Source organism: Chionomys nivalis, chromosome 18 (assembly GCF_950005125.1).
Source record: "Chionomys nivalis chromosome 18, mChiNiv1.1, whole genome shotgun sequence".
Lineage (NCBI taxonomy): Eukaryota > Metazoa > Chordata > Mammalia > Rodentia > Cricetidae > Chionomys > Chionomys nivalis.
This window is the reverse complement of record NC_080103.1, coordinates 46,945,792-46,957,639: the sequence shown is the minus strand read 5'-3', so window position 1 is coordinate 46,957,639 and position 11,848 is coordinate 46,945,792. Positions and strand designations below refer to the sequence as shown.

Genomic DNA, 11,848 nt, shown 5'->3' with positions numbered 1-11,848 from the left:
CCTATGAAAATGCCTACTCTAAAACTCCTAATTTACATGCTACCTGGTGTGTGCTCTTTGGAAAGATGTAAAGCTATGCAAATACTTCCCAGAAAGTGATGGTAGAAGAGGACCACTTGGCTAAGAAAAGATGCATCAGAACTCAGCAAGCACCATGCTACCACAGTGTTGGGCGGTGACTGCGGAGTCTGCGGAGAGCTGATAAATGTCTATGCCAAATATATGCTTGCCTTTTATTTCCAAACGGACTCAATATTGTATAGTTATCTATTCTGTCTACCTGGAACCCTTGATGCAGTTTGTAGTCCTGTTGGAAGTATGAAAGGGCATAGTGTTTCCTCTCTCCTTTTTCCTGGGCCTCTCTTTGCTATAAGACTGCTATGAGGGGCTGGAGAGATGGCTCAGAAGGTTGAGAGCACTGACTGCTCTTCCAGAGGTCCTGAGTTCAATTCCCAGCAACCACATGGTGGCTCACAGCCATCTGTAATAAGATCTGGTGCCCTCTTCTGGCCAGCAAGCATACAGACAGACAGACAGAACACTGTATACATAATAAATAAATTAAAAAAAAAAGACTGCTGTGAATATACATAACTGTAAAAGGCTATTTCCTCACGTGTAAATGCTTTCATTCTGGGTAATGAGGTCCACCTCCTAATACTACCTCCTCCTCTCCCCTATAAGTCTTTCAGATTTAAAATGAGAAAGTTTGAATTTTGCAATGTGTATGACAAATAGCCTACAATTTCTGCATACTTGCCTAACTCCAGTGACTCAGACTGTCTCATCTTTATCACAGTTCTCAAGACAGAAAACTGGAGCAGGGTGAGTTCATTCCTCAGCTACAGACCCACTTGAAAAATTACTTTTAGTTCACTTGACTGCAATCAATCTTAGAAGCATGTTGTAATACATTGTAGACTGTGTCAGTGGGGAGGAAACAAACCCTTGGGGCCTCTTGCTAACCTCACAGGGGGGCAGATGATGCTACTTGCCATTTTAATTTGCTTAATGGTATTGAGGAAAACCAGATGCGAACACGTATTTCCAATTAAACTTTGAAGTGCTTGACTGATATCTTCAGCATTGCATTTCGGATAGTAGAGTTGCATAGAACACAAAAGTTGAGTCAGTTAATTTTAAGGCTGAATTATAGAACAAAACATTTTTTTTTGAGAAAAGTAGAGGCAAATGTTTATTGTGCTTATTTGACTTGTGAGTCCAGAATTCTGTTTTAGACATTAAAAGAAAAGAAAATATTTTTTTGTTCTTTTGTAAGACAGGGTTTCTCTCTCTCTCTCTCTCTTTTTTTTTTTTGGATTTTTTGAGACAAGGTTTCTCCGTAGTTTTTGGTTCCTGTCCTGGAACTAGCTCTTGTAGACCAGGCTGGCCTCGAACTCATGGAGATCCGCCTGCCTCTGCCTCCTGAGTGCTGGGATTAAAGGCGTGCGCCACCTCTGCCCGGCAAGACAGGGTTTCTTTTTGTAACAGCTCTGGCTGTCCTGAACCTAGCTCCTGTAGACCAGACTGACCTCAAACTCACAGAAATCCACCCACCTCTACCTCCCAAGTGCTGGGATTAGGGGTGTGCACCACCACTGTCCTGCTTGGGTTATATCTTCATGAGTTGATGGCCAAAGGTATCCCATAGGCCCCTGAAATATTGCAGGCTAATGCCAATGCTATCCTCTAAACCTGACAGTAAGACCCTATTGCTGAAGACACCTTTGTACAGATGGCATTAGAGCAACAGGTCTGTGACATGATGGGAGCAGGTGCTATCATAATATCCAGGTAACTAAAGGCCCATTTAAAAATGCCAAATGGAGATAAAAATCAAGGGTACAAGTTCGTTACAGCAAACTGTACCCACATCACTCAGTTACCGAGACATTAAGACATGATTCACATCCCTTTAACTCAATCTGCACAGCCCTGTGGTCTTCCTGCAAAGTACGTATCAAAAAATACGAAGTTAGGGAGACAAAGTTTGACATGATGTCATTCTGCAGGACAAACCGGGAAGTTTATGCTGAGCCTCTCCTCTGACAGAAAAGCATCAGGTCCTTTGTTACACATTGGTTTTATTGTAACAACCAAAGCAACTTGTACACTTCAACATTTACAATGGGCATCTTTTTCCTTCCAGTAAAAACCAAAAAACTAAAAATAAAAACACTCAAAATAAAGTTACAACAGAGAATGTCAACTCTAAATAAAACCCTGCAAGGTCTGCTGATTCCTCTATTGAGTGACAGGGCACAAGTCATTGTTAGGAGAAAATTTTACGTCGGAAGTGTCATCTTAAACTGCAAGGATGTCTTTACCATCCCAATTACACATGCCAAAGGAGAAGCCATGTTGTCACAATGCCTACTTACCTTCCCAGACACCTCAAACCCACCCTTGCTGATCTTCTATACTCTCCTTTTTTTCTTTGTTTTTCCTTTTATTAAACAAGAGAAAATAAACAGATACATGTTGGTAGATGCTAACTGTCTGGTATTCACATAGAGACACAGTGTAATCCGATGACCTCTCCTAACCCATCTGCCCCTGAATCAGAGTCGTCAGGAAGCCAGGTAAAGCGGCTCTCTTTATGTTGCCTCTTCCTGCCGGCCTTATTCTGCGTTTGACTCCAGCGTTTTGTCAAACCCTTTCCAGATTTCCATTTGATTTCAGTGGATTTTGAAGATGGGTCACCACTCTCATTCAGATGAAATTCTTCGGAGAGAACTTTGTTTTCAAAGTAAGGATTTTCTTTTCTTTTTTTTTTTTAATTTTTTTATTAAAGATTTCTGCTTCTCCCTGCCACCACCTTCCATTTCCCTCCCCCTCCCCCATCAAGTCCCCCTTTCTCATCATCCCTAAGAGTAATCCGGGTTCCCTGCCCTGTGGGAAGTCCAAGGACCACCCACCTCCATCCAGGTCTAATAAGGTGAGCATCCAAACTGCCTAGGCTCCCACAAAGCCAGTACGTGCAGTAGGATCAAAAACCCATTGCCATTGTTCTTGAGTTCTCAGTAGTCCTCATTGTCCATTATGTTCAGCAAGTCCGGTTTTATCCCATGCTTTTTCAGACCCAGGCCAGCTGGCCTTGGTGAGTTCCTAATAGAACATCCCCATTGTCTCAGTGTGTGGGGGCACCCCTCGCGGTCCTGAGTTCCTTGCTCGTGCTCTGTCTCCTGCTCTTGATTTGGACCTTGAGATTTCAGTCCGGTGCTCCAATGTGGGTCTTTGTCTCTGCCTCCTTTCATCGCCTAATTGTTTATCAAGATAAAAATCTATTCTGTAACCTGACTTAATGTCTTCAAATTCTGTCGCTTCAGCAGAGCCCCTTCGTCTTCCTCACCGAGCAGCACAGACACTTGTGGATGGCTGACACACCTTGTCATCCCAAAATCTGGGATTTTGGCCATCAGTTCTGATCTTTTCTGAAAAAAATGGTTGGCCGAGTTTGTTATATTTTTGTTCTACTTTCAGAGTTTCCTCTCTGGCTTATTCATTAAGTCTGTTCACTTCATTTTGTTCTCCGTCAATGTGTTCAATTGCTTCTTGCTGTTTATTTTTCTTCCTTTGGCATTCTAGGAGAGGCTGAATTATCCTTTAAATTTTGGGGAAGGAGCTATTTGGGTTTTTTGGGCTGAGGCAGGAGTGCACATTGCCGTTTTTGGGCCATGGCATGAGGAAAGTGACTAGAAGCCAGAGGCCAGATGCACACAGCAGGAAGAAATTTGCAGGGATACATTACTTTTTAATTCATAAGATTTTCACTTTTTTTGTTCATCCCCAAGATCTCAATATTTATATCATTATCAATATCAACGTCAGTGGGCTGGAGAGGTGGCTCAGGAGTTAAAAGTACTTGCTACTCTTGCAGAGGACCAGGATTCAATTCTCAATATCTTCATAGTAGTTGTGGCAGTTTGAAAGAAAATGGTCCCCCAAGTGAATGGCACTATCTGGAGGTGTGACCTTGTTGGAGGAAGTGTGTCACTGTGGGGGTGGGCTTTGAGGTCTCCTATGCTCAAGGTATGCCTAGTTCAGTTCACTTCCTGTTGCCTATAGATCGAGGTGTAGGACTCTCAGCTCCTCCAGCACCATGTCTGCCTGTGTACCATCATGAAGATAGTGGACTAAACCATTAAAATTGTAAGACTCCCTCCCCCCAATTAAATGTTTTCCTTTATAAGAGTTGCTGTGGTCAGGTCCTGAAGAGATGGCTCAGAGGTTAAGAGCAGTGGCTGCTCTTCTAGAGGAGGTCCTGAGTTCAATTCTCAGCAACTACATGGTGGCTCACAACTGTCTGCAATGGAATCTGATACCCACTTCTGGCATGCAGGTATACATACAGATAGAGCACCTTATACATTGAAGAACCAAAGTTCCTCCATTTTGTCCTCTGCCTCCATCTTGTGTCTTGTGTAAACTATTTCCCATAAAACATTCCAGTCCCCAGAAATGGCTAGAGGCAAAAGTAACAGGGTAGCCCTCTGAAAAGTACAGATAGCCGCAGAATGTCCTCACCCCAAGGTCAGCCGATAAAAAAACTTCACAAGCAACAGGCGAGGTTCAAAAATAAAATTTCTGAGAAGTCCCTAGCCATGAGCCAATCAGGATTGAACCCATTACCCAACATCCTACTGATAAGTAAAAATTAATAAGAAAAGGGCCCTCCACTGGCACAAGAAATCCAATTAAGTCGAATCAAACCAAATCAAAATGCCCATTGTTTTATTAAGAATGAGTCTCTCTGGTGGCTGAACGCATGGCGGGAAGACAGGACAGTAGGGAGCCCATGCAGACCCCAAAACCACCTGTTTTTCCTCTGGGAGCTCACTTAAATACCCTGTGGGAGTGGTCCTGACCCCCGCTCCCCCAGGGGTGTCAGGACCTGGCATGCTGGAATTTGGAGTTCAGAGCAAAGCAACTCCCAGGTCAGGGGCTGGGGCTACACTCCCAACTTAACACCTGCTAATGTAATTTTTCTGGTTTTTGCCTTTAAATAATAACCTCTACAAAGGTGGGTACCTCCTCTTGCCAGTTGCTTTGATGAGGTCCCTGCTGGCTTGTATTGTGCACACAATAAACCTTGCTTTTTTGCATTTCTGTGAGTCAATCTCCTTGGTGGTCTTTTGGGATCCAGATGGACTGGGCATAACATACATAAAATAAATAAATCTTGGGCTGGAGAGATGGCTCAGTGGTTAAGACCATTGCCTGCTCTTCCAAAGGTCCTGAGTTCAATTCCCAGCAACCACATGGTGGTTCACAACCATCTGTAAAGAGGTCTGGCGCCCTCTTCTGGCCTTCAGGCATACACACAGACAGAATATTGTATACATAATAAATAAATAAATATTTAAAAAAAATAAATCTTATTAAGAAAAGTTGCCATGATCATCATAGTAGAAACTCTAAGTCAGTTGTTCACACCTACCTGTAACTCCAGTTCTGTGGGATCTGATGCCCTCTTCTGACCTCTGTGGGCACAAAACACCCACACATAAAATAAATTTTAAAAACTAATCTCACAATATAAACCATGAATTACTTTAAAAGTCCCGAAGTCTTTAAAAGTTCAGTCTAGGGTTGCTGCCTGCTCCCTTCTTGTACCATTGTGCTTGGACTTCAGGGAGTCTCACGGACAGTGTCAGCCTGCGAGGTGGAGTCCCTCGAGGCTAAGTGAAGAGAGTCTACTTCACAAACACCTCAAGCCACCATGGAAGACTTAAATATAGACCTGCCAGGGTCGTGGGATCTCAACACAAGGCCGCGTGGGATGGGTGGAATCAGCTGAAAGGAACTTCCACGCAAAGTGCCAGGATAGCGTATTTGAACAAAGTAGAAGAGTTCAAAGAGGAAATCAGGGATGGAAAGATCGGATTTGCTACTTCTCCTTCCTAACTTACAGGGTGCAGCTATTTAGCTTTATAACTCTGTCCCCTTTTCTGAAAAAGAATTTTCCAGCAAAGTGTAACTTCTCCTTTTCTCCTATCTCTATAGCAAACATACCTTCCCTAAGACCTTGGGTTTTCCAAGATGCTGGGCTTCCTTACTCTTTCTCTAGAGTGCCCCCCCCCCATGTATCTGCTTGCTGGTCACATGTCTGACTTGCCAGCTTAAATGGCAGGGCCTTTTTCCTTCTCTTCTCTCTCTTACGGGCAGCTGTGTCACCTATGGGACACAGTCGCTGAAGTCGCTGAAGTTTACCTTGGGGTTTTTCTCTTTTATTTTTTTATTTTTTTTTTAAGTTGATTATCCCTTCGTTTAATTGTTCCATTTTTTTTTTTACTTTTTTTTATTTTAGGTTTTTCTCTTTTAAACTCTAATACAATTGCCCTTGAGCTTCCATTTGAGTTCACTGCAAATTCCTTTTTTTTTTTTATTAGAGACTGAGAACCCCCAGAGGACCCTGATTTCTCTCGTATCAGGACCTGCTAAAGGTTACAGGCAATTGTGAGTCACCTCAAGTGGGTGTTGGGACATAAACTTGGTCTTCCGCGAGAGTTTTAAGTATTCTTAGCTGTGCAGTCATCTCCTTGGCCCCATCACCTTTTAATAAATGTTATCTAAAAATTGTTGTTAATTGTGGCAATAGTACTTTATATTAGGCTTAGAAGTAGCGCTATTAGATATTAACTAGAACCTAGGAGGTCAGCAACATTTTAATGAGTTAACTGGTGTTGGGGTTGGATCTTAGAATCAGAAATAGAATCAGGTGTGGTGGCTCGTGTCTGAATACTACCACTTGAGAGGCTGAGGTAGGACTGTCACACACAATTCAAGGGCAGATTGAGCTGGAGTGAAAAAAACCTATCTAAACAAACAAACAAACAAACAAAAACCCTATTCATCAGTCATTTCATAAATGATCAAATAGAGCAGCTGCCTGCAGATCTCATTATGGCAAGGCTTTTCTGAGTCCTAACTCAGAAGAATGTAACTTTTTATGTTACATTTCTTTCTTTCTTTTTTTTTTTTTTTTTTTGGTTTTTCGAGACAGGGTTTCTCTGTGGTTTTGGAGCCTGTCCTGGAACTAGCTCTTGTAGACCAGGCTGGCCTCGAACTCATGTTACATTTCTTTAGCCCGCATCCCGAACCCCAGTACTACTGATCAAGTATCCTCAGATGAAAATGGTGTGACTGTCTCTCTTCCCCTTCTGGCAGCATTTCCAGCTTTCCTGCCTGGTTTTCCTCTCAACTCTAATAAAGCTGTTCTCTTTTCCGTTGAGCCTGTTTTTAAAGACTTTTATTAATGAGACTAAGATCCCACTCAGGGCGGTGGAAGTAATCTAAATATTTTCTATCAAAAGAAGGATGATGGCGCGAACTTAATTTTTGGAAGGCTGTTTTGTAACCTCACCACCCTGAAAAATGGTGTTTCCACAAAGGCCTGGCTGCATTCCTGAAACTCGGTGGCCTGGAGTGGCTGACCTGGTACCCACTTTCTTCACTTCCTTCCCCCTGAAAACTAGGCAACCCCGTAAGCATGTATGATTGGATTCCGCCCAGTGGGGAAAAGACACAGGGCTCAGAGTAAGAATAAAAGTCTTTCCTTTCCTGCTATGTGCTTGCTGCTTGAGTGAAATGCACAGTCTTTACAAAAGTAAACACTGACTTGCCATTTAAAATAATGATGAGGTAGTGGGAAAAGGCACTTTGGGTTGGGGGACATGGCATGGTAAGAAACTGCAAGGATGGAACAGTGGTGTGCTCGTTCAGCAACCAGGCATTAGCTATTGCAAGAGGGCGAAGTCCCAACATAAAGAATTGTGACATAAGAGGCTCATAAACTGAGCCAGAGCTCAAAGCACAAACATGTTTTGAACTTCATATTGCAGGTGAATCTTCAATAGCTTTCTGTCTTTTGAAATATGAGAATTTTGAAGGGTATACCATATAGACTCTCCAGTTTGGGTTTGTCTGATATTTCCTTCTGATTAGGATCAGCTATGCATTTTTGGGTAGGATAACCAGAAAAGATACCCCAACTTCTTCATAGTTTAAGAAAATGTACAAAATTGATTTGTTCTTTACAGGTGATTTTCACCTTGACAACGTGTTTCTCCACTGTAAATTAATGTCTTCCCTTTAATGTTATTTAGGGAGTTATATAATGAGCTGTATAAAGATATGGTGAACTCTAGAAAGCCCTTTGATTTAGCAAGTGAAAGAGGAGACACGCAAAGTTCTAGCTAAAAGGATGCTTATTGATCCTTTTACAGTAAATAGCAATTAGAAATAGTCCGTATTTCTATTATTAGTGGATTTGGTTTAGCAAGTTATTCATATACTAGAATACATGTAGTCAATAAAGTATGAGATAAGTATATTAGTAACAATAAATAAGTTTGCAATATATTAAAGAAAGCAAGTAGCTATATTGCATTATATTATATATATATATTAAAAGTATATTTTAAAGTTTTTTATTATTATTCTATGTGTCCATTTGTGCCATGGGACTCATGTTGGGGATTAGAGGATTGTGTGCCGTGGAATAATCTTTCTGTACATTGTAAAAATGTATTTCTCTCACTTTTAATAAAAAGCAAATTGACTGAGATTTTGGCAGGATTATAGGGGAAGAGAGAATGCTGGGATGAAGAGGGCTGGAGTCAGAAGAGTCAAGTGAGACATGGAGAGGAAACAGGAGGTGCAAGATGAAAGAGAGATAATGCCACGTGGCAGAATGTATATTAATATAAATGTGTTAAGTTCTAAGAACTAGTTATTAATAAGTCTGAGCTATAGACCAAGAATTTATAATTAGTTTTAAGTTTCCATGTTGGTTATTTGGGAACTGGTGGGCAGGAAAGAAAAATTTGCCTGCATTTGGGCAGTTATTTCTTTCCTCTACCCTTACATATGTTCTGGGAATTAAAGGGGCAAGCACTTTATACATACCAGGACATTCTAAATCTTTCCCAGTTGTGAGCGTTTCTGCCCGAGAAATATTGACACAATCCTAAGTCCAGAGGTACATACAGTGGCACATAAATCAGACATTCACTGATCACACATCACATGGAAATTTATTTTAATTCTTTGAGACCAGTGAGTTGGCTCAGCTGGTAAAGACACTTGATGCCAAATCATCCACTGTGTGTTCTATCCTTGGGACTCACATGGTGGAAAGAGAGGACTGTGCAACTTGTCCTCTGACCTCCGAATGCCTGCTACAGTATTCATGGGCCAACACACACACACACACACACACACACACACACACACACACCCCTGTAAAAAAGAAAACAATTCTTTGGTATGAATTTTATTTTTATTTATGTATTTATGTGTATGTGTCTGTGTGAGTTTCTGCCATGTGTACAGATGACCATGGTGGTGTAGAATATTATTTTAGCATGTATTACATTTGTTTATGCTATGGAATATTTGCTTAATGGTGAAAAAAAATGTGTTGCATCCCTTTATGTTGCATTTGTTTAACTCTATGAAGCTGTGTTACTTTGCCTGAAAACATCTGATTGGTTTAATAAAGAGCTGAACAGCCAATAGCAAGACTGGAGAAAGGAAAGGCAGGGCTAGCAGGCAGAGAGAATAAAAGAAGAGGAGAAATCTGGGAGGACAGATGAAGGAAGAGGAAAAGGAGAGGAGGATTTGAGGGGACAGTCACCCAGCTACACAGCAAGATACAGAGTAAGAAGTAAAAAGTATAGAGAAATAGAGAAAGGTAAAAGCCCAGAGACAAAAGGTAGACAGGATGATTTAAGAAAAGCTGGCTAGAAATAAGCCAAGCCAAGGCCAATAATAAGCCCCCATGTGTGATTTACTTGGGAACTGCGTGGTGGGCTCCCCAAAAGAGCAAAGAGTCAAAAAAGTAAAGAACAACTAATGACTCTATGGAAGTCAGAAGAGGAAGTGAGATTTCCAGGCTTATAGGTGATTGCGAGCTACTCGGTCTGGGTGCTAAGAACTGCGTTCAGGTCCTCTGCAAGATCAATATGCTCTCTTAACTACAAAGCTGTCTCTCTGGTCTCTAGCATAATTTTAACATAATATTTTTTATTGCCAACTAAAGTAAATTTGCATTACTAATGAGACCTATGGGCTTGTTCCCCCCAGCACTAGGGAGGCAGAGGCAGGTGGATCTCTGAGTTCAAGGTTAGCATGGTCTACAGAGTGAGTTCCTGGAAAGTCAGAGCTAAACAGTGAAACCCTGTCTCTAAAAACTAAAAAAAAATGAACAGGTTGTTGTGGTGTGTGCCTTTAACCCTAGAACTAGCGAGGCTGAGTTTGAGGCCAGCCTGGTCTACAGAACAAGTCCAGCTGGGATGAGGACTACACAGAGAAACCCTGTCTAGAAAAACTAAAAAAAAGAAGCAAAGAAAAATCTTGGTTGAATATTTGACACTATTGGTCATAGAGTATATTTAATGTTTTCCATAATTGATAATATCCTGATTTATAATTGTCAATGCTGAGAATACTGCTTTGTATAAAAACATAGTACAAAATGTTTTGTTCCATTTTAGAAATTATTGGAAATTCTGTCTAATCCAAGCCAAAATCTACTGAATAATTTTTAAAAATGAAATTTAAGTCAACATCTCTAACAGCAATCTATAGAAACATTCAATTCGCTATGCAGAGTTCTAGTCACTACAGTCACAGCCTCTTCTTCTTCTTCTTCTTCTTCTTCTTCTTCTTCTTCTTCTTCTTCTTCTTCTTCTTCTTCTTCTTCTTCTCCTTCTCCTCCTCCTCCTCCTCCTCCTCCTCCTCCTCCTCCTCCTCCTCCTCCTCCTCCTCCTCCTTCTCCTTCTCCTTCTTCCTCTTTTTTTTTTTTAAAGATTTATTTATTGTGTTCTGTCTACATGCATGCCTACAGGCCAGCAATTGAATTTAGGACCTTTAGACGAGCAGGCAGTGGTCTTAACCACTGAGCCTTCTCTCCAGCCTCAGTCACAGCTTCTTAAAGTTAATCCAAAGATAGACTGTTTTGATACATGACGAATGATGGTAGGAAAATACCAGAAGTCATTGTTTTCTGTAATGAAACCATTATGCTTAAGAGCAAAACACCAAGTATGGTAAAACAAACAAAACAAACACTGCAATTCACAACATTCCAGAAGTCTGCTGCAGCGGGGTTCAGGCAGCGTTTGCTGGGTGCCCGTGGCAGAGCGGGCATGCAGTGGGCTCAGAATGAGCTCAGCAGAGAAGTCCTGATGCACATGTTAAGTGCTGCCGGAAAAACTTGCGATGCATTTCGTGTTTAATTTTGAATGACTTTTGGTTGTTAGGCTTTCAAAAACCTTTCACTATCGCCACATACTTCGCGACCCCCACATTAGAAGTCACGGGCCATAGTTTCGGAAGCTGGGGTTTGTAGTCATATGTCATATACAAACATACATATATGCAGTCACTGATTTTTTTTTGGTTAAATGTATACATTTTTATTAGAAGTTAGAGTGGTTATACAGCAAAAGTTATTAAAGAAAATATGAGCTTTTTTGCTCTGTTAAGGTGGAAAAAATGAAAAATAACAAAACTCACAGCATTTAGTTGATGATCAAATAAATACCAGGTTTTTGCTTTTTGTTTTCTTCTAGTGGCAAACACAAGTTAGAACAGAGCAGCTCTGGAACGTAATGATTATGTGTAGTTGAATGATGTAGGCGACAGGTTTGTATCTGATAAACTCTAAAAGCTTTTTAGCTTCCACGTTGCTTGATTAGCAGAATTCTCTCAAACTATAAAATCAGATTCATAAAAAAAATCGTTGGTATTGAACAATCTGACAGTTACTAGCACTATTTATTTCAATGGCAGGGTGTGAAGGAGCAATGCTCGAGGAAGAACTGATTTCAGTCCTATCTCT

The 11,848-nt window shown here is 41.0% G+C and overlaps 1 pseudogene; it reads right to left on the bottom strand.

The window, feature by feature from the left end:
- Positions 1–2,506: 2,506 nt before the first annotated feature.
- On the bottom strand, positions 2,507–3,679 carry LOC130889364 (protein SET-like; annotated as a pseudogene).
- Positions 3,680–11,848: the final 8,169 nt, after the last annotated feature.